Source organism: Heterodontus francisci, chromosome 11, assembly GCF_036365525.1.
Source record: "Heterodontus francisci isolate sHetFra1 chromosome 11, sHetFra1.hap1, whole genome shotgun sequence".
NCBI classification, from domain to species: Eukaryota; Metazoa; Chordata; class Chondrichthyes; order Heterodontiformes; family Heterodontidae; genus Heterodontus; species Heterodontus francisci.
In genome coordinates, this window is record NC_090381.1 from 10,407,335 (window position 1) to 10,434,168 (window position 26,834).

At 38.1% G+C, this 26,834-nt stretch overlaps 1 protein-coding gene across 1 annotated transcript in view; it reads right to left on the reverse strand.

The window, feature by feature from the left end:
* Nucleotides 1-26,834, reverse strand: part of LOC137374817 (equilibrative nucleobase transporter 1-like) — a 480,520-nt gene that overhangs the window by 180,717 nt on the left and 272,969 nt on the right. The window lies entirely within an intron of this gene.

Sequence of the window (26,834 nt, forward strand, 5' to 3'; positions counted from 1 at the left end):
TAACAATAACACAACTTCACCCTGGAATATTAGTCCACGAACAGAACAATAACACAACTGCACCCTGGAATATTAGTCCACTAACATAACAATAACACAACTGCACCCTGGAATATTAGTCCAGAAACATAACAATAACACAACTGCACCCTGGAATATTAGTCCACTAACATAAAAATAACACAACTGCACCCTGGAATATTAGTCCAGAACAGAACAATAACACAACTGCACCCTGGAATATTAGTCCACTAACATAACAATAACACAACTGCACCCTGGAATATTAGTCCAGAAACATAGCAATAACACAACTGCACCCTGGAATATTAGTCCAGAAACAGAACAATAACACAACTGCACCCTGGAATATTAGTCCACTAACATAACAATAACACAACTGCACCCTGGAATATTAGTCCACTAACATAACAATAACACAACTGCACCCTGGAATATTAGTCCACTAACATAACAATAACACAACTGCACCCTGGAATATTAGTCCACTAACATAACAATAACACAACTGCACCCTGGAATATTAGTCCAGAAACAGAACAATAACACTGCTGCACCCTGGAATATTAGTCCACTAACATAACAATAACACAACTGCACCCTGGAATATTAGTCCAGAAACAGAACAATAACACAACTGCACCCTGGAATATTAGTCCAGAAACAGAACAATAACACAACTGCACCCTGGAATATTAGTCCAGAAACAGAACAATAACACAACTGCAGCCTGATTACAAGCCCACTAACATAACAATAACACAACTGCACCCTGGAATATTAGTCCAGAAACAGAACAATAACACAACTGCACCCTGGAATATTAGTCCAGAAACAGAACAATAACACAACTGCACCCTGGAATATTAGTCCACTAACAGAACAATAACACAACTGCACCCTGGAATATTAGTCCAGAAACATAACAATAACACAACTGCACCCTGGAATATTAGTCCACTAACATAACAATAACACAACTTCACCCTGGAATATTAGTCCACGAACAGAACAATAACACAACTGCACCCTGGAATATTAGTCCACTAACATAACAATAACACAACTGCACCCTGGAATATTAGTCCAGAAACATAACAATAACACAACTGCACCCTGGAATATTAGTCCACTAACATAAAAATAACACAACTGCACCCTGGAATATTAGTCCAGAACAGAACAATAACACAACTGCACCCTGGAATATTAGTCCACTAACATAACAATAACACAACTGCACCCTGGAATATTAGTCCAGAAACATAGCAATAACACAACTGCACCCTGGAATATTAGTCCAGAAACAGAACAATAACACAACTGCACCCTGGAATATTAGTCCACTAACATAACAATAACACAACTGCACCCTGGAATATTAGTCCACTAACATAACAATAACACAACTGCACCCTGGAATATTAGTCCAGAAACAGAACAATAACACAACTGCACCCTGGAATATTAGTCCAGAAACAGAACAATAACACAACTGCACCCTGGAATATTAGTCCAGAAACAGAACAATAAGACAACTGCACCCTGATTACAAGCCCACTAACATAACAATAACACAACTGCACCCTGGAATATTAGTCCACTAACAATACAATAACACAACTGCACCCTGGAATATTGGTCCAGAAACAGAACAATAACACTGCTGCACCCTGGAATATTAGTCCACTAACATAACAATAACACAACTGCACCCTGGAATATTAGTCCACTAACAGAACAATAACACAACTGCACCCTGGAATATTAGTCCACTAACATAACAATAACACAACTGCACCCTGGAATATTAGTCCACTAACATAACAATAACACAACTGCACCCTGGAATATTAGTCTACTAACATAACAATAACACAACTGCACCCTGGAATATTAGTCCAGAAACATAACAATAACACAACTGCACCCTGGAATATTAGTCCAGAAACAGAACAATAACACAACTGCACCCTGGAATATTAGTCCACTAACATAACAATAACACAACTGCACCCTGGAATATAAGTCCACTAACATAACAATAACACAACTGCACCCTGGAATATTAGTCCAGAAACAGAACAATAACACTGCTGCACCCTGGAATATTAGTCCACTAACATAACAATAACACAACTGCACCCTGGAATATTAGTCCAGAAACAGAACAATAACACAACTGCACCCTGGATTATTAGTCCAGAAACAGAAAAATAACACAACTGCACCCTGATTACAAGCCCACTAACATAACAATAACACAACTGCACCCTGGAATATTAGTCCACTAACATAACAATAACACAACTGCACCCTGGAATATTAGTCCAGAAACAGAACAATAACACAACTGCACCCTGGAATATTAGTCCAGAAGCAGAACAATAACGCAACTGCACCCTGGAATATTAGTCCAGAAACATAACAATAACACAACTGCACCCTGGAATATTAGTCCACTAACATAACAATAACACAACTGCACCCTGGAATATTAGTCCAGAAACAGAACAATAACACTGCTGCACCCTGGAATATTAGTCCACTAACATAACAATAACACAACTGCACCCTGGAATATTAGTCCACTAACAGAACAATAACACAACTGCACCCTGGAATATTAGTTCACTAACATAACAATAACACAACTGCACCCTGGAATATTAGTCCAGAAACATAACAATAACACAACTGTACCCTGGAATATTAGTCCACTAACATAACAATAACACAACTGCACCCTGGAATATTAGTCCAGAAACAGAACAATAACACAACTGCACCCTGGAATATTAGTCCACTAACATAACAATAACACAACTGCACCCTGGAATATTAGTCCAGAAACAGAACAATAACACAACTGCACCCTGGAATATTAGTCCAGAAACATAACAATAACACAACTGCACCCTGGAATATTAGTCCAGAAACAGAACAATAACACAACTGCACCCTGGAATATTAGTCCACTAACATAACAATAACACAACTGCACCCTGGAATATTAGTCCACTAACATAACAATAACACAACTGCACCCTGGAATATTAGTCCACTAACATAACAATAACACAACTGCACCCTGGAATATTAGTCCAGAAACAGAACAATAACACTGCTGCACCCTGGAATATTAGTCCACTAACATAACAATAACACAACTGCACCCTGGAATATTAGTCCAGAAACAGAACAATAACACAACTGCACCCTGGAATATTAGTCCAGAAACAGAACAATAACACAACTGCACCCTGGAATATTAGTCCAGAAACAGAACAATAACACAACTGCACCCTGATTACAAGCCCACTATCATAACAATAACACAACTGCACCCTGGAATATTAGTCCACTAACATAACAAAAACACAACTACACCCTGGAATATTAGTCCAGAAACAGAACAATAACACAACTGCACCCTGGAATATTAGTCCACTAACAGAACAATAACACAGCTGCACCCTGGAATATTAGTCCAGAAACATAACAATAACACAACTGCACCCTGGAATATTAGTCCAGTAACAGAACAATAACACAACTGCACCCTGGAATATTAGTCCAGAAACAGAACAATAACACAACTGCACCCTGGAATATTAGTCCACTAACAGAACAATAACACAGCTGCACCCTGGAATATTAGTCCAGAAACATAACAATAACACAACTGCACCCTGGAATATTAGTCCACTAACATAACAATAACACAACTGCACCCTGGAATATTAGTCCACTAACATAACAATAACACTACTGCACCCTGGAATATTAGTCCACTAACATAACAATAACACAACTGCACCATGGAATATTAGTCCACTAACAGAACAATAACACAACTGCACCCTGGAATATTAGTCCACTAACATAACAATAACACAACTGCACCCTGGAATATTAGTCCAGAAACATAACAATAACACAACTGTACCCTGGAATATTAGTCCACTAACATAACAATAACACAACTGCACCCTGGAATATTAGTCCAGAAACAGAACAATAACACAACTGCACCCTGGAATATTAGTCCACTAACATAACAATAACGCAACTGCACCCTGGAATATTAGTCCAGAAACATAACAATAACACAACTGCACCCTGGAATATTAGTCCAGAAACAGAACAATAACACAACTGCACCCTGGAATATTAGTCCACTAACATAACAATAACACAACTGCACCCTGGAATATTAGTCCAGAAACAGAACAATAACACAACTGCACCCTGGAATATTAGTCCACTAACATAACAATAACACAACTGTACCCTGGAATATTAGTCCACTAACATAACAATAACACAACTGCACCCTGGAATATTAGTCCACTAACATAACAATAACACAACTGCACCCTGGAATATTAGTCCACTAACATAACAATAACACAACTGCACCCTGGAATATTAGTCCACTAACATAACAATAACACAACTGCACCCTGGAATATTAGTCCACTAACAGAACAATAACACTGCTGCACCCTGGAATATTAGTCCACTAACATAACAATAACACAACTGCACCCTGGAATATTAGTCCAGAAACAGAACAATAACACAACAGCACCCTGGAATATTAGTCCAGAAACAGAACAATAACACAACTGCACCCTGGAATATTAGTCCAGAAACAGAACAAAAACACAACTGCACCCTGGAATATTAGTCCAGAAACAGAACAATAACACAACTGCACCCTGGAATATTAGTCCAGAAACAGAACAATAACACAACTGCACCCTGATTACAAGCCTACTAACATAACAATAACACAACTGCACCCTGGAATATTAGTCCACTAACATAACAAAAACACAACTGCACCCTGGAATATTAGTCCAGAAACAGAACAATAACACAACTGCACCCTGATTACAATCCCACTAACATAACAATAACACAACTGCACCCTGGAATATTAATCCAGAAACAGAACAATAACACAACTGCACCCTGGAACATTAGTCCACTAACAGAACAATAACACAACTGCACCCTGGAATATTAGTCCACTAACATAACAAAAACACAACTGCACCCTGGAATATTAGTCCAGAAACAGAGCAATAACACAACTGCTCCCTGGAATATTAGTCCAGAAACAGAACAATAACACAACTACACCCTGGAATATTAGTCCAGAAACAGAACAATAACACAACTGCACCCTGGAATATTAGTCCAGAAACATAACAATAACACAACTGCACCCTGGAATATTAGTCCACTAACATAACAATAACACAACTGCACCCTGGAATGTTAGTCCACTAACAGAACAATAACACAACTGCACCCTGGAATATTAGTCCACTAACATAACAATAACACAACTGCACCCTGCAATATTAGTCCACTAACATAACAATAACACAACTGCACCCTGGAATATTAGTCCACTAACAGAACAATAACACAACTGCACCCTGGAATATTAGTCCACTAACATAACAATAACACAACTGCACCCTGGAATATTAGTCCAGAGACAGAACAATAACACAACTGCACCCTGGAATATTAGTCCACTAACATAACAATAACACAACTGCACCCTGGAATATTCGTCCACTAACATAACAATAACACAACTGCACCCTGGAATATTAGTCCAGAAACAGAACAATAACACAACTGCACCCTGGAATATTAGTCCACTAACAGAACAATAACACAACTGCACCCTGGAATATTAGTCCACTAACATAACAATAACACAACTGCACCCTGGAATATTAGTCCACTAACATAACAATAACACAACTGCACCCTGGAATATTAGTCCAGAAACAGAACAATAACACAACTGCACCCTGGAATATTAGTCCAGAAACATAACAATAACACAACTGCACCCTGGAATATTAGTCCACAAACATAACAATAACACAACTGCACCCTGGAATATTAGTCCAGAAACAGAACAATAACACAACTGCACCATGGAATATTAGTCCACTAACATAACAATAACACAACTGCACCCTGGAATATTAGTCCACTAACAGAACAATAACACAACTGCACCCTGGAATATTAGTCCACTAACATAACAATAACACAACTGCACCCTGGAATATTAGTCCAGAAACATAACAATAACACAACTGCACCTGGAATATTAGTCCACTAACATAACAATAACACAATTGCACCCTGGAATATTAGTCCAGAAACAGAACAATAACACAACTGCACCCTGGAATATTAGTCCAGTAACATAACAATAACACAACTGCACCCTGGAATGTTAGTCCACTAACAGAACAATAACACAACTGCACCCTGGAATATTAGTCCACTAACATAACAATAACACAACTGCACCCTGGAATATTAGTCCACTAACATAACAATAACACAACTGCACCCTGGAATATTAGTCCACTAACATAACAATAACACAACTGCACCCTGGAATATTAGTCCAGAAACAGAACAATAACACAACTGCACCCTGGAATATTAGTCCAGAAACATAACAATAACACAACTGCACCCTGGAATATTAGTCCACAAACATAACAATAACACAACTGCACCCTGGAATATTAGTCCAGAAACAGAACAATAACACAACTGCACCATGGAATATTAGTCCACTAACATAACAATAACACAACTGCACCCTGGAATATTAGTCCACTAACAGAACAATAACACAACTGCACCCTGGAATATTAGTCCAGAAACAGAGCAATAACACAACTGCTCCCTGGAATATTAGTCCAGAAACAGAACAATAACACAACTACACCCTGGAATATTAGTCCAGAAACAGAACAATAACACAACTGCACCCTGGAATATTAGTCCAGAAACATAACAATAACACAACTGCACCCTGGAATATTAGTCCACTAACATAACAATAACACAACTGCACCCTGGAATGTTAGTCCACTAACAGAACAATAACACAACTGCACCCTGGAATATTAGTCCTCTAACATAACAATAACACAACTGCACCCTGGAATATTAGTCCACTAACATAACAATAACACAACTGCACCCTGGAATATTAGTCCACTAACAGAACAATAACACAACTGCACCCTGGAATATTAGTCCACTAACATAACAATAACACGACTGCACCCTGGAATATTAGTCCAGAGACAGAACAATAACACAACTGCACCCTGGAATATTAGTCCACTAACATAACAATAACACAACTGCACCCTGGAATATTCGTCCACTAACATAACAATAACACAACTGCACCCTGGAATATTAGTCCAGAAACAGAACAATAACACAACTGCACCCTGGAATATTAGTCCACTAACAGAACAATAACACAACTGCACCCTGGAATATTAGTCCACTAACATAACAATAACACAACTGCACCCTGGAATATTAGTCCACTAACATAACAATAACACAACTGCACCCTGGAATATTAGTCCAGAAACAGAACAATAACACAACTGCACCCTGGAATATTAGTCCAGAAACATAACAATAACACAACTGCACCCTGGAATATTAGTCCACAAACATAACAATAACACAACTGCACCCTGGAATATTAGTCCAGAAACAGAACAATAACACAACTGCACCATGGAATATTAGTCCACTAACATAACAATAACACAACTGCACCCTGGAATATTAGTCCACTAACAGAACAATAACACAACTGCACCCTGGAATATTAGTCCACTAACATAACAATAACACAACTGCACCCTGGAATATTAGTCCAGAAACATAACAATAACACAACTGCACCTGGAATATTAGTCCACTAACATAACAATAACACAATTGCACCCTGGAATATTAGTCCAGAAACAGAACAATAACACAACTGCACCCTGGAATATTAGTCCAGTAACATAACAATAACACAACTGCACCCTGGAATATTAGTCCAGAAACATAACAATAACACAACTGCACCCTGGAATATTAGTCCACTAACATAACAATAACACAACTGCAACCTGGAATATTAGTCCAGAAACAGAACAATAACACAACTGCACCCTGGAATATTAGTCCACTAACATAACAATAACACAACTGCACCCTGGACTATTAGTCCAGAAACATAACAATAACACAACTGCACCCTGGAATATTAGTCCACTCACATAACAATAACACAACTGCACCCTGGAATATTAGTCCACTAACATAACAATAACACAACTGCACCCTGGAATATTAGTCCAGAAACAGAACAATAACACAACTGCACCCTGGAATATTAGTCCACTAACATAACAATAACACAACTGCACCCTGGAATATTAGTCCACTAACATAACAAAAACACAACTGCACCCTGGAATATTAGTCCAGAAACAGAACAATAACACAACTGCACCCTGATTACAAGCCCACTAACATAACAATAACACAACTGCACCCTGGAATATTAGTCCAGAAACAGAACAATAACACAGCTGCACCCTGGAATATTAGTCCAGAAACAGAACAATAACACAACTGCACCCTGGAATATTAGTCCACTAACATAACAAAAACACAACTGCACCCTGGAATATTAGTCCAGAAACAGAACAATAACACAACTGCACCCTGATTACAAGCCCACTAACATAACAATAACACAACTGCACATTGGAATATTAGTCCAGAAACAGAACAATTACACAACTGCACTCTGGAATATTAGTCCACTAACATAACAATAACACAACTGCACCCTGGAATATTAGTCCAGAAACAGACAATAACACAACTGCACCCTGGAATATTAGTCCACTAACATAACAATAACACAACTGCACCCTGGAATATTAGTCCACTAACATAACAATAACACAACTGCACCCTGGAATATTAGTCCACTAACATAACAATAACACAACTGCACCCTGGAATATTAGTCCACTAACATAACAATAACACAACTGCACCCAGGAATATTAGTCCACTAACATAACAATAACACTGCTGCACCCTGGAATATTAGTCCACTAACATAACAATAACACAACTGCACCCTGGAATATTAGTCCACTAACATAACAATAACACAACTGCACCCTGGAATATTAGTCCACTAACATAACAATAACACTACTGCAGCCTGGAATATTAGTCCACTAACATAACAATAACACAACTGCACCCTGGAATATTAGTCCACTAACATAACAATAACACAACTGCACCCTGGAATATTAGTCCACTAACAGAACAATAACACAACTGCACCCTGGAATATTAGTCCACTAACATAACAATAACACAACTGCACCCTGGAATATTCGTCCACTAACATAACAATAACACAACTGCACCCTGGAATATTAGTCCAGAAACAGAACAATAACACAACTGCACCCTGGAATATTAGTCCACTAACAGAACAATAACACAACTGCACCCTGGAATATTAGTCCACTAACATAACAATAACACAACTGCACCCTGGAATATTAGTCCACTAACATAACAATAACACAACTGCACCCTGGAATATTAGTCCAGAAACAGAACAATAACACAACTGCACCCTGGAATATTAGTCCAGAAACATAACAATAACACAACTGCACCCTGGAATATTAGTCCACAAACATAACAATAACACAACTGCACCCTGGAATATTAGTCCAGAAACAGAACAATAACACAACTGCACCATGGAATATTAGTCCACTAACATAACAATAACACAACTGCACCCTGGAATATTAGTCCACTAACAGAACAATAACACAACTGCACCCTGGAATATTAGTCCACTAACATAACAATAACACAACTGCACCCTGGAATATTAGTCCAGAAACATAACAATAACACAACTGCACCTGGAATATTAGTCCACTAACATAACAATAACACAATTGCACCCTGGAATATTAGTCCAGAAACAGAACAATAACACAACTGCACCCTGGAATATTAGTCCACTAACATAACAATAACACAACTGCACCCTGGAATATTAGTCCAGAAACATAACAATAACACAACTGCACCCTGGAATATTAGTCCACTAACATAACAATAACACAACTGCAACCTGGAATATTAGTCCAGAAACAGAACAATAACACAACTGCACCCTGGAATATTAGTCCACTAACATAACAATAACACAACTGCACCCTGGAATATTAGTCCAGAAACATAACAATAACACAACTGCACCCTGGAATATTAGTCCACTCACATAACAATAACACAACTGCACCCTGGAATATTAGTCCACTAACATAACAATAACACAACTGCACCCTGGAATATTAGTCCAGAAACAGAACAATAACACTGCTGCACCCTGGAATATTAGTCCACTAACATAACAATAACACAACTGCACCCTGGAATATTAGTCCACTAACATAACAAAAACACAACTGCACCCTGGAATATTAGTCCAGAAACAGAACAATAACACAACTGCACCCTGATTTCAAGCCCACTAACATAACAATAACACAACTGCACCCTGGAATATTAGTCCAGAAACAGAACAATAACACAACTGCACCCTGGAATATTAGTCCAGAAACAGAACAATAACACAACTGCACCCTGGAATATTAGTCCACTAACATAACAAAAACACAACTGCACCCTGGAATATTAGTCCAGAAACAGAACAATAACACAACTGCACCCTGATTACAAGCCCACTAACATAATAATAACACAACTGCACATTGGAATATTAGTCCAGAAACAGAACAATTACACAACTGCACTCTGGAATATTAGTCCACTAACATAACAATAACACAACTGCACCCTGGAATATTAGTCCAGAAACAGACAATAACACAACTGCACCCTGGAATATTAGTCCACTAACATAACAATAACACAACTGCACCCTGGAATATTAGTCCACTAACAGAACAATAACACAACTGCACCCTGGAATATTAGTCCACTAACATAACAATAACACAACTGCACCCTGGAATATTAGTCCACTAACATAACAATAACACAACTGCACCCTGGAATATTAGTCCACTAACATAACAATAACACAACTGCACCCTGGAATATTAGTCCACTAACATAACCATAACACAACTGCACCCTGGAATATTAGTCCACTAACATAACAATAACACTGCTGCACCCTGGAATATTAGTCCACTAACATAACAATAACACAACTGCACCCTGGAATATTAGTCCACTAACATAACAATAACACAACTGCACCCTGGAATATTAGTCCACTAACATAACAATAACACTACTGCAGCCTGGAATATTAGTCCACTAACATAACAATAACACAACTGCACCCTGGAATATTAGTCCACTAACAGAACAATAACACAACTGCACCCTGGAATATTAGTCCACTAACATAACAATAACACAACTGCACCCTGGAATATTAGTCCAGAAACATAACAATAACACAACTGTACCCTGGAATATTAGTCCACTAACATAACAATAACACAACTGCACCCTGGAATATTAGTCCATATACAGAACAATAACACAACTGCACCCTGGAATATTAGTCCACTAACATAACAATAACATAACTGCACCCTGGAATATTAGTCCAGAAACATAACAATAACACAACTGCACCCTGGAATATTAGTCCAGAAACAGAACAATAACACAACTGCACCCTGGAATATTAGTCCAGAAACAGAACAATAACACAACTGCACCCTGGAATATTAGTCCACTAACATAACAATAACACAACTGCACCCTGGAATATTAGTCCAGAAACAGAACAATAACACAACTGCACCCTGGAATATTAGTCCACTAACATAACAATAACACAACTGTACCCTGGAATATTAGTCCACTAACATAACAATAACACAACTGCACCCTGGAATATTAGTCCACTAACATAACAATAACACAACTGCACCCTGGAATATTAGTCCACTAACATAACAATAACACAACTGCACCCTGGAATATTAGTCCACTAACATAACAATAACACAACTGCACCCTGGAATATTAGTCCACTAACAGAACAATAACACTGCTGCACCCTGGAATATTAGTCCACTAACATAACAATAACACAACTGCACCCTGGAATATTAGTCCAGAAACAGAACAATAACACAACTGCACCCTGGAATATTAGTCCAGAAACAGAACAATAACACAACTGCACCCTGGAATATTAGTCCAGTAACAGAACAAAAACACAACTGCACCCTGGAATATTAGTCCAGAAACAGAACAATAACACAACTGCACCCTGGAATATTAGTCCAGAAACAGAACAATAACACAACTGCACCCTGATTACAAGCCTACTAACATAACAATAACACAACTGCACCCTGGAATATTAGTCCACTAACATAACAAAAACACAACTGCACCCTGGAATATTAGTCCAGAAAAAGAACAATAACACAACTGCACCCTGATTACAATCCCACTAACATAACAATAACACAACTGCACCCTGGAATATTAATCCAGAAACAGAACAATAACACAACTGCACCCTGGAATATTAGTCCACTAACAGAACAATAACACAACTGCACCCTGGAATATTAGTCCACTAACATAACAATAACACAACTGCACCCTGGAATATTAGTCCAGAAACAGAGCAATAACACAACTGCTCCCTGGAATATTAGTCCAGAAACAGAACAATAACACAACTACACCCTGGAATATTAGTCCAGAAACAGAACAATAACACAACTGCACCCTGGAATATTAGTCCAGAAACATAACAATAACACAACTGCACCCTGGAATATTAGTCCACTAACATAACAATAACACAACTGCACCCTGGAATGTTAGTCCACTAACAGAACAATAACACAACTGCACCCTGGAATATTAGTCCACTAACATAACAATAACACAACTGCACCCTGGAATATTAGTCCACTAACATAACAATAACACAACTGCACCCTGGAATATTAGTACACTCACATAACAATAACACAACTGCACCCTGGAATATTAGTCTACTAACATAAAAATAACACAACTGCACCCTGGAATATTAGTCCAGAAACAGAACAATAACACTGCTGCACCCTGGAATATTAGTCCACTAACATAACAATAACACAACTGCACCCTGGAATATTAGGCCACTAACATAACAAAAACACAACTGCACCCTGGAATATTAGTCCAGAAACAGAACAATAACACAACTGCACCCTGATTACAAGCCCACTAACATAACAATAACACAACTGCACCCTGGAATATTAGTCCAGAAACAGAACAATAACACAACTGCACCCTGGAATATTAGTCCAGAAACAGAACAATAACACAACTGCACCCTGGAATATTAGTCCACTAACATAACAAAAACACAACTGCACCCTGGAATATTAGTCCAGAAACAGAACAATAACACAACTGCACCCTGATTACAAGCCCACTAACATAACAATAACACAACTGCACATTGGAATATTAGTCCAGAAACAGAACAATTACACAACTGCACTCTGGAATATTAGTCCACTAACATAACAATAACACAACTGCACCCTGGAATATTAGTCCAGAAACAGACAATAACAAAACTGCACCCTGGAATATTAGTCCACTAACATAACAATAACACAACTGCACCCTGGAATATTAGTACACTAACATAACAATAACACAACTGCACCCTGGAATATTAGTCCACTAACATAACAATAACACAACTGCACCCTGGAATATTAGTCCACTAACATAACAATAACACAACTGCACCCTGGAATATTAGTCCACTAACATAACAATAACACAACTGCACCCTGGAATATTAGTCCACTAACATAACAATAACACAACTGCACCCTGGAATATTAGTCCACTAACATAACAATAACACTGCTGCACCCTGGAATATTAGTCCACTAACATAACAATAACACAACTGCACCCTGGAATATTAGTCCACTAACATAACAATAACACAACTGCACCCTGGAATATTAGTCCACTAACATAACAATAACACTACTGCACCCTGGAATATTAGTCCACTAACATAACAATAACACAACTGCACCCTGGAATATTAGTCCACTAACAGAACAATAACACAACTGCACCCTGGAATATTAGTCCACTAACATAACAATAACACAACTGCACCCTGGAATATTAGTCCAGAAACATAACAATAACACAACTGTACCCTGGAATATTAGTCCACTAACATAACAATAACACAACTGCACCCTGGAATATTAGTCCAGAAACAGAACAATAACACAACTGCACCCTGGAATATTAGTCCACTAACATAACAATAACACAACTGCACCCTGGAATATTAGTCCAGAAACATAACAATAACACAACTGCACCCTGGAATATTAGTCCAGAAACAGAACAATAACACAACTGCACCCTGGAATATTAGTCCACTAACATAACAATAACACAACTGCACCCTGGAATATTAGTCCAGAAACAGAACAATAACACAACTGCACCCTGGAATATTAGTCCACTAACATAACAATAACACAACTGTACCCTGGAATATTAGTCCACTAACATAACAATAACACAACTGCACCCTGGAATATTAGTCCACTAACATAACAATAACACAACTGCACCCTGGAATATTCGTCCACTAACATAACAATAACACAACTGCACCCTGGAATATTAGTCCAGAAACAGAACAATAACACAACTGCACCCTGGAATATTAGTCCACTAACAGAACAATAACACAACTGCACCCTGGAATATTAGTCCACTAACATAACAATAACACAACTGCACCCTGGAATATTAGTCCACTAACATAACAATAACACAACTGCACCCTGGAATATTAGTCCAGAAACAGAACAATAACACAACTGCACCCTGGAATATTAGTCCAGAAACATAACAATAACACAACTGCACCCTGGAATATTAGTCCACAAACATAACAATAACACAACTGCACCCTGGAATATTAGTCCAGAAACAGAACAATAACACAACTGCACCATGGAATATTAGTCCACTAACATAACAATAACACAACTGCACCCTGGAATATTAGTCCACTAACAGAACAATAACACAACTGCACCCTGGAATATTAGTCCACTAACATAACAATAACACAACTGCACCCTGGAATATTAGTCCAGAAACATAACAATAACACAACTGCACCTGGAATATTAGTCCACTAACATAACAATAACACAATTGCACCCTGGAATATTAGTCCAGAAACAGAACAATAACACAACTGCACCCTGGAATATTAGTCCACTAACATAACAATAACACAACTGCACCCTGGAATATTAGTCCAGAAACATAACAATAACACAACTGCACCCTGGAATATTAGTCCACTAACATAACAATAACACAACTGCAACCTGGAATATTAGTCCAGAAACAGAACAATAACACAACTGCACCCTGGAATATTAGTCCACTAACATAACAATAACACAACTGCACCCTGGAATATTAGTCCAGAAACATAACAATAACACAACTGCACCCTGGAATATTAGTCCACTCACATAACAATAACACAACTGCACCCTGGAATATTAGTCCACTAACATAACAATAACACAACTGCACCCTGGAATATTAGTCCAGAAACAGAACAATAACACTGCTGCACCCTGGAATATTAGTCCACTAACATAACAATAACACAACTGCACCCTGGAATATTAGTCCACTAACATAACAAAAACACAACTGCACCCTGGAATATTAGTCCAGAAACAGAACAATAACACAACTGCACCCTGATTTCAAGCCCACTAACATAACAATAACACAACTGCACCCTGGAATATTAGTCCAGAAACAGAACAATAACACAACTGCACCCTGGAATATTAGTCCAGAAACAGAACAATAACACAACTGCACCCTGGAATATTAGTCCACTAACATAACAAAAACACAACTGCACCCTGGAATATTAGTCCAGAAACAGAACAATAACACAACTGCACCCTGATTACAAGCCCACTAACATAATAATAACACAACTGCACATTGGAATATTAGTCCAGAAACAGAACAATTACACAACTGCACTCTGGAATATTAGTCCACTAACATAACAATAACACAACTGCACCCTGGAATATTAGTCCAGAAACAGACAATAACACAACTGCACCCTGGAATATTAGTCCACTAACATAACAATAACACAACTGCACCCTGGAATATTAGTCCACTAACAGAACAATAACACAACTGCACCCTGGAATATTAGTCCACTAACATAACAATAACACAACTGCACCCTGGAATATTAGTCCACTAACATAACAATAACACAACTGCACCCTGGAATATTAGTCCACTAACATAACAATAACACAACTGCACCCTGGAATATTAGTCCACTAACATAACCATAACACAACTGCACCCTGGAATATTAGTCCACTAACATAACAATAACACTGCTGCACCCTGGAATATTAGTCCACTAACATAACAATAACACAACTGCACCCTGGAATATTAGTCCACTAACATAACAATAACACAACTGCACCCTGGAATATTAGTCCACTAACATAACAATAACACTACTGCAGCCTGGAATATTAGTCCACTAACATAACAATAACACAACTGCACCCTGGAATATTAGTCCACTAACAGAACAATAACACAACTGCACCCTGGAATATTAGTCCACTAACATAACAATAACACAACTGCACCCTGGAATATTAGTCCAGAAACATAACAATAACACAACTGTACCCTGGAATATTAGTCCACTAACATAACAATAACACAACTGCACCCTGGAATATTAGTCCATATACAGAACAATAACACAACTGCACCCTGGAATATTAGTCCACTAACATAACAATAACATAACTGCACCCTGGAATATTAGTCCAGAAACATAACAATAACACAACTGCACCCTGGAATATTAGTCCAGAAACAGAACAATAACACAACTGCACCCTGGAATATTAGTCCAGAAACAGAACAATAACACAACTGCACCCTGGAATATTAGTCCACTAACATAACAATAACACAACTGCACCCTGGAATATTAGTCCAGAAACAGAACAATAACACAACTGCACCCTGGAATATTAGTCCACTAACATAACAATAACACAACTGTACCCTGGAATATTAGTCCACTAACATAACAATAACACAACTGCACCCTGGAATATTAGTCCACTAACATAACAATAACACAACTGCACCCTGGAATATTAGTCCACTAACATAACAATAACACAACTGCACCCTGGAATATTAGTCCACTAACATAACAATAACACAACTGCACCCTGGAATATTAGTCCACTAACAGAACAATAACACTGCTGCACCCTGGAATATTAGTCCACTAACATAACAATAACACAACTGCACCCTGGAATATTAGTCCAGAAACAGAACAATAACACAACTGCACCCTGGAATATTAGTCCAGAAACAGAACAATAACACAACTGCACCCTGGAATATTAGTCCAGTAACAGAACAAAAACACAACTGCACCCTGGAATATTAGTCCAGAAACAGAACAATAACACAACTGCACCCTGGAATATTAGTCCAGAAACAGAACAATAACACAACTGCACCCTGATTACAAGCCTACTAACATAACAATAACACAACTGCACCCTGGAATATTAGTCCACTAACATAACAAAAACACAACTGCACCCTGGAATATTAGTCCAGAAAAAGAACAATAACACAACTGCACCCTGATTACAATCCCACTAACATAACAATAACACAACTGCACCCTGGAATATTAATCCAGAAACAGAACAATAACACAACTGCACCCTGGAATATTAGTCCACTAACAGAACAATAACACAACTGCACCCTGGAATATTAGTCCACTAACATAACAATAACACAACTGCACCCTGGAATATTAGTCCAGAAACAGAGCAATAACACAACTGCTCCCTGGAATATTAGTCCAGAAACAGAACAATAACACAACTACACCCTGGAATATTAGTCCAGAAACAGAACAATAACACAACTGCACCCTGGAATATTAGTCCAGAAACATAACAATAACACAACTGCACCCTGGAATATTAGTCCACTAACATAACAATAACACAACTGCACCCTGGAATGTTAGTCCACTAACAGAACAATAACACAACTGCACCCTGGAATATTAGTCCACTAACATAACAATAACACAACTGCACCCTGGAATATTAGTCCACTAACATAACAATAACACAACTGCACCCTGGAATATTAGTACACTCACATAACAATAACACAACTGCACCCTGGAATATTAGTCTACTAACATAAAAATAACACAACTGCACCCTGGAATATTAGTCCAGAAACAGAACAATAACACTGCTGCACCCTGGAATATTAGTCCACTAACATAACAATAACACAACTGCACCCTGGAATATTAGGCCACTAACATAACAAAAACACAACTGCACCCTGGAATATTAGTCCAGAAACAGAACAATAACACAACTGCACCCTGATTACAAGCCCACTAACATAACAATAACACAACTGCACCCTGGAATATTAGTCCAGAAACAGAACAATAACACAACTGCACCCTGGAATATTAGTCCAGAAACAGAACAATAACACAACTGCACCCTGGAATATTAGTCCACTAACATAACAAAAACACAACTGCACCCTGGAATATTAGTCCAGAAACAGAACAATAACACAACTGCACCCTGATTACAAGCCCACTAACATAACAATAACACAACTGCACATTGGAATATTAGTCCAGAAACAGAACAATTACACAACTGCACTCTGGAATATTAGTCCACTAACATAACAATAACACAACTGCACCCTGGAATATTAGTCCAGAAACAGACAATAACAAAACTGCACCCTGGAATATTAGTCCACTAACATAACAATAACACAACTGCACCCTGGAATATTAGTACACTAACATAACAATAACACAACTGCACCCTGGAATATTAGTCCACTAACATAACAATAACACAACTGCACCCTGGAATATTAGTCCACTAACATAACAATAACACAACTGCACCCTGGAATATTAGTCCACTAACATAACAATAACACAACTGCACCCTGGAATATTAGTCCACTAACATAACAATAACACAACTGCACCCTGGAATATTAGTCCACTAACATAACAATAACACTGCTGCACCCTGGAATATTAGTCCACTAACATAACAATAACACAACTGCACCCTGGAATATTAGTCCACTAACATAACAATAACACAACTGCACCCTGGAATATTAGTCCACTAACATAACAATAACACTACTGCACCCTGGAATATTAGTCCACTAACATAACAATAACACAACTGCACCCTGGAATATTAGTCCACTAACAGAACAATAACACAACTGCACCCTGGAATATTAGTCCACTAACATAACAATAACACAACTGCACCCTGGAATATTAGTCCAGAAACATAACAATAACACAACTGTACCCTGGAATATTAGTCCACTAACATAACAATAACACAACTGCACCCTGGAATATTAGTCCAGAAACAGAACAATAACACAACTGCACCCTGGAATATTAGTCCACTAACATAACAATAACACAACTGCACCCTGGAATATTAGTCCAGAAACATAACAATAACACAACTGCACCCTGGAATATTAGTCCAGAAACAGAACAATAACACAACTGCACCCTGGAATATTAGTCCACTAACATAACAATAACACAACTGCACCCTGGAATATTAGTCCAGAAACAGAACAATAACACAACTGCACCCTGGAATATTAGTCCACTAACATAACAATAACACAACTGTACCCTGGAATATTAGTCCACTAACATAACAATAACACAACTGCACCCTGGAATATTAGTCCACTAACATAACAATAACACAACTGCACCCTGGAATATTAGTCCACTAACATAACAATAACACAACTGCACCCTGGAATATTAGTCCACTAACATAACAATAACACAACTGCACCCTGGAATATTAGTCCAGAAACAGAACAATAACACTGCTGCACCCTGGAATATTAGTCCACTAACATAACAATAACACAACTGCACCCTGGAATATTAGTCCAGAAACAGAACAATAACACAACTGCACCCTGGAATATTAGTCCAGAAACAGAACAATAACACAACTGCACCCTGGAATATTAGTCCAGAAACAGAACAAAAACACAACTGCACCCTGGAATATTAGTCCAGAAACAGAACAATAACACAACTGCACCCTGGAATATTAGTCCAGAAACAGAACAATAACACAACTGCACCCTGATTACAAGCCTACTAACATAACAATAACACAACTGCACCCTGGAATATTAGTCCACTAACATAACAAAAACACAACTGCACCCTGGAATATTAGTCCAGAAACAGAACAATAACACAACTGCACCCTGATTACAATCCCACTAACATAACAATAACAAAACTGCACCCTGGAATATTAATCCAGAAACAGAACAATAACACAACTGCACCCTGGAATATTAGTCCACTAACAGAACAATAACACAACTGCACCCTGGAATATTAGTCCACTAACATAACAATAACACAACTGCACCCTGGAATATTAGTCCACTAACAGAACAATAACACAACTGCACCCTGGAATATTAGTCCACTAACATAACAATAACACAACTGCACCCTGGAATATTAGTCCAGAAACAGAGCAATAACACAACTGCTCCCTGGAATATTAGTCCAGAAACAGAACAATAACACAACTACACCCTGGAATATTAGTCCAGAAACAGAACAATAACACAACTGCACCCTGGAATATTAGTCCAGAAACATAACAATAACACAACTGCACCCTGGAATATTAGTCCACTAACATAACAATAACACAACTGCACCCTGGAATGTTAGTCCACTAACAGAACAATAACACAACTGCACCCTGGAATATTAGTCCACTAACATAACAATAACACAACTGCACCCTGGAATATTAGTCCACTAACATAACAATAACACAACTGCACCCTGGAATATTAGTCCACTCACATAACAATAACACAACTGCACCCTGGAATATTAGTCTACTAACATAAAAATAACACAACTGCACCCTGGAATATTAGTCCAGAAACAGAACAATAACACTGCTGCACCCTGGAATATTAGTCCACTAACATAACAATAACACAACTGCACCCTGGAATATTAGGCCACTAACATAACAAAAACACAACTGCACCCTGGAATATTAGTCCAGAAACAGAACAATAACACAACTGCACCCTGATTACAAGCCCACTAACATAACAATAACACAACTGCACCCTGGAATATTAGTCCAGAAACAGAACAATAACACAACTGCACCCTGGAATATTAGTCCAGAAACAGAACAATAACACAACTGCACCCTGGAATATTAGTCCACTAACATAACAAAAACACAACTGCACCCTGGAATATTAGTCCAGAAACAGAACAATAACACAACTGCACCCTGATTACAAGCCCACTAACATAACAATAACACAACTGCACATTGGAATATTAGTCCAGAAACAGAACAATTACACAACTGCACTCTGGAATATTAGTCCACTAACATAACAATAACACAACTGCACCCTGGAATATTAGTCCAGAAACAGACAATAACACAACTGCACCCTGGAATATTAGTCCACTAACATAACAATAACACAACTGCACCCTGGAATATTAGTCCACTAACATAACAATAACACAACTGCACCCTGGAATATTAGTCCACTAACATAACAATAACACAACTGCACCCTGGAATATTAGTCCACTAACATAACAATAACACAACTGCACCCTGGAATATTAGTCCACTAACATAACAATAACACAACTGCACCCTGGAATATTAGTCCACTAACATAACAATAACACTGCTGCACCCTGGAATATTAGTCCACTAACATAACAATAACACAACTGCACCCTGGAATATTAGTCCACTAACATAACAATAACACAACTGCACCCTGGAATATTAGTCCACTAACATAACAATAACACTACTGCACCCTGGAATATTAGTCCACTAACATAACAATAACACAACTGCACCCTGGAATATTAGTCCACTAACAGAACAATAACACAACTGCACCCTGGAATATTAGTCCACTAACATAACAATAACACAACTGCACCCTGGAATATTAGTCCAGAAACATAACAATAACACAACTGTACCCTGGAATATTAGTCCACTAACATAACAATAACACAACTGCACCCTGGAATATTAGTCCAGAAACAGAACAATAACACAACTGCACCCTGGAATATTAGTCCACTAACATAACAATAACACAACTGCACCCTGGAATATTAGTCCAGAAACATAACAATAACACAACTGCACCCTGGAATATTAGTCCAGAAACAGAACAATAACACAACTGCACCCTGGAATATTAGTCCACTAACATAACAATAACACAACTGCACCCTGGAATATTAGTCCAGAAACAGAACAATAACACAACTGCACCCTGGAATATTAGTCCACTAACATAACAATAACACAACTGTACCCTGGAATATTAGTCCACTAACATAACAATAACACAACTGCACCCTGGAATATTAGTCCACTAACATAACAATAACACAACTGCACCCTGGAATATTAGTCCACTAACATAACAATAACACAACTGCACCCTGGAATATTAGTCCACTAACATAACAATAACACAACTGCACCCTGGAATATTAGTCCAGAAACAGAACAATAACACTGCTGCACCCTGGAATATTAGTCCACTAACATAACAATAACACAACTGCACCCTGGAATATTAGTCCAGAAACAGAACAATAACACAACTGCACCCTGGAATATTAGTCCAGAAACAGAACAATAACACAACTGCACCCTGGAATATTAGTCCAGAAACAGAACAAAAACACAACTGCACCCTGGAATATTAGTCCAGAAACAGAACAATAACACAACTGCACCCTGGAATATTAGTCCAGAAACAGAACAATAACACAACTGCACCCTGATTACAAGCCTACTAACATAACAATAACACAACTGCACCCTGGAATATTAGTCCACTAACATAACAAAAACACAACTGCACCCTGGAATATTAGTCCAGAAACAGAACAATAACACAACTGCACCCTGATTACAATCCCACTAACATAACAATAACAAAACTGCACCCTGGAATATTAATCCAGAAACAGAACAATAACACAACTGCACCCTGGAATATTAGTCCACTAACAGAACAATAACACAACTGCACCCTGGAATATTAGTCCACTAACATAACAATAACACAACTGCACCCTGGAATATTAGTCCACTAACATAACAATAACACAACTGCACCCTGGAATATTAGTCCACTAACATAACAATAACACAACTGCACCCTGGAATATTAGTCCACTAACATAACAATAACACTGCTGCACCCTGGAATATTAGTCCACTAACATAACAATAACACAACTGCACCCTGGAATATTAGTCCACTAACATAACAATAACACAACTGCACCCTGGAATATTAGTCCACTAACATAACAATAACACTACTGCACCCTGGAATATTAGTCCACTAACATAACAATAACACAACTGCACCCTGGAATATTAGTCCACTAACAGAACAATAACACAACTGCACCCTGGAATATTAGTCCACTAACATAACAATAACACAACTGCACCCTGGAATATTAGTCCAGAAACATAACAATAACACAACTGTACCCTGGAATATTAGTCCACTAACATAACAATAACACAACTGCACCCTGGAATATTAGTCCAGAAACAGAACAATAACACAACTGCACCCTGGAATATTAGTCCACTAACATAACAATAACACAACTGCACCCTGGAATATTAGTCCAGAAACATAACAATAACACAACTGCACCCTGGAATATTAGTCCAGAAACAGAACAATAACACAACTGCACCCTGGAATATTAGTCCACTAACATAACAATAACACAACTGCACCCTGGAATATTAGTCCAGAAACAGAACAATAACACAACTGCACCCTGGAATATTAGTCCACTAACATAACAATAACACAACTGTACCCTGGAATATTAGTCCACTAACATAACAATAACACAACTGCACCCTGGAATATTAGTCCACTAACATAACAATAACACAACTGCACCCTGGAATATTAGTCCACTAACATAACAATAACACAACTGCACCCTGGAATATTAGTCCACTAACATAACAATAACACAACTGCACCCTGGAATATTAGTCCAGAAACAGAACAATAACACTGCTGCACCCTGGAATATTAGTCCACTAACATAACAATAACACAACTGCACCCTGGAATATTAGTCCAGAAACAGAACAATAACACAACTGCACCCTGGAATATTAGTCCAGAAACAGAACAATAACACAACTGCACCCTGGAATATTAGTCCAGAAACAGAACAAAAACACAACTGCACCCTGGAATATTAGTCCAGAAACAGAACAATAACACAACTGCACCCTGGAATATTAGTCCAGAAACAGAACAATAACACAAATGCACCCTGATTACAAGCCTACTAACATAACAATAACACAACTGCACCCTGGAATATTAGTCCACTAACATAACAAAAACACAACTGCACCCTGGAATATTAGTCCAGAAACAGAACAATAACACAACTGCACCCTGATTACAATCCCACTAACATAACAATAACAAAACTGCACCCTGGAATATTAATCCAGAAACAGAACAATAACACAACTGCACCCTGGAATATTAGTCCACTAACAGAACAATAACACAACTGCACCCTGGAATATTAGTCCACTAACATAACAATAACACAACTGCACCCTGGAACATTAGTCCAGAAACAGAGCAATAACACAACTGCTCCCTGGAATATTAGTCCAGAAACAGAACAATAACACAACTACACCCTGGAATATTAGTCCAGAAACAGAACAATAACACAACTGCACCCTGGAATATTAGTCCAGAAACATAACAATAACACAACTGCACCCTGGAATATTAGTCCACTAACATAACAATAACACAACTGCACCCTGGAATGTTAGTCCACTAACAGAACAATAACACAACTGCACCCTGGAATATTAGTCCACTAACATAACAGTAACACAACTGCACCCTGGAATATTAGTCCACTAACATAACAATAACACAACTGCACCCTGGAATATTAGTCCACTAACAGAACAATAACACAACTGCACCCTGGAATATTAGTCCACTAACATAACAATAACACAACTGCACCCTGGAATATTAGTCCAGAGACAGAACAATAACACAACTGCACCCTGGAATATTAGTCCACTAACATAACAATAACACAACTGCACCCTGGAATATTCGTCCACTAACATAACAATAACACAACTGCACCCTGGAATATTAGTCCAGAAACAGTACAATAACACAACTGCACCCTGGAATATTAGTCCACTAACAGAACAATAACACAACTGCACCCTGGAATATTAGTCCACTAACATAACAATAACACAACTGCACCCTGGAATATTAGTCCACTAACATAACAATAACACAACTGCACCCTGGAATATTAGTCCAGAAACAGAACAATAACACAACTGCACCCTGGAATATTAGACCAGAAACATAACAATAACACAACTGCACCCTGGAATATTAGACCACAAACATAACAATAACACAACTGCACCCTGGAATATTAGTCCAGAAACAGAACAATAACACAACTGCACCCTGGAATATTAGTCCACTAACATAACAATAACACAACTGCACCCTGGAATATTAGTCCACTAACAGAACAATAACACAACTGCACCCTGGAATATTAGTCCAGAAACATAACAATAACACAACTGCACCCTGGAATGTTAGTCCACTAACATAACAATAACACAATTGCACCCTGGAATATTATTCCAGAAACAGAACAATAACACAACTGCACCCTGGAATATTAGGCCACTAACATAACAAAAACACAACTGCACCCTGGAATATTAGTCCAGAAACAGAACAATAACACAACTGCACCCTGATTACAAGCCCACTAACATAACAATAACACAACTGCACCCTGGAATATTAGTCCAGAAACAGAACAATAACACAACTGCACCCTGGAATATTAGTCCAGAAACAGAACAATAACACAACTGCACCCTGGAATATTAGTCCACTAACATAACAAAAACACAACTGCACCCTGGAATATTAGTCCAGAAACAGAACAATAACACAACTGCACCCTGATTACAAGCCCACTAACATAACAATAACACAACTGCACATTGGAATATTAGTCCAGAAACAGAACAATTACACAACTGCACTCTGGAATATTAGTCCACTAACATAACAATAACACAACTGCACCCTGGAATATTAGTCCAGAAACAGACAATAACACAACTGCACCCTGGAATATTAGTCCACTAACATAACAATAACACAACTGCACCCTGGAATATTAGTACACTAACATAACAATAACACAACTGCACCCTGGAATATTAGTCCACTAACATAACAATAACACAACTGCACCCTGGAATATTAGTCCACTAACATAACAATAACACAACTGCACCCTGGAATATTAGTCCACTAACATAACAATAACACAACTGCACCCTGGAATATTAGTCCACTAACATAACAATAACACAACTGCACCCTGGAATATTAGTCCACTAACATAACAATAACACTGATGCACCCTGGAATATTAGTCCACTAACATA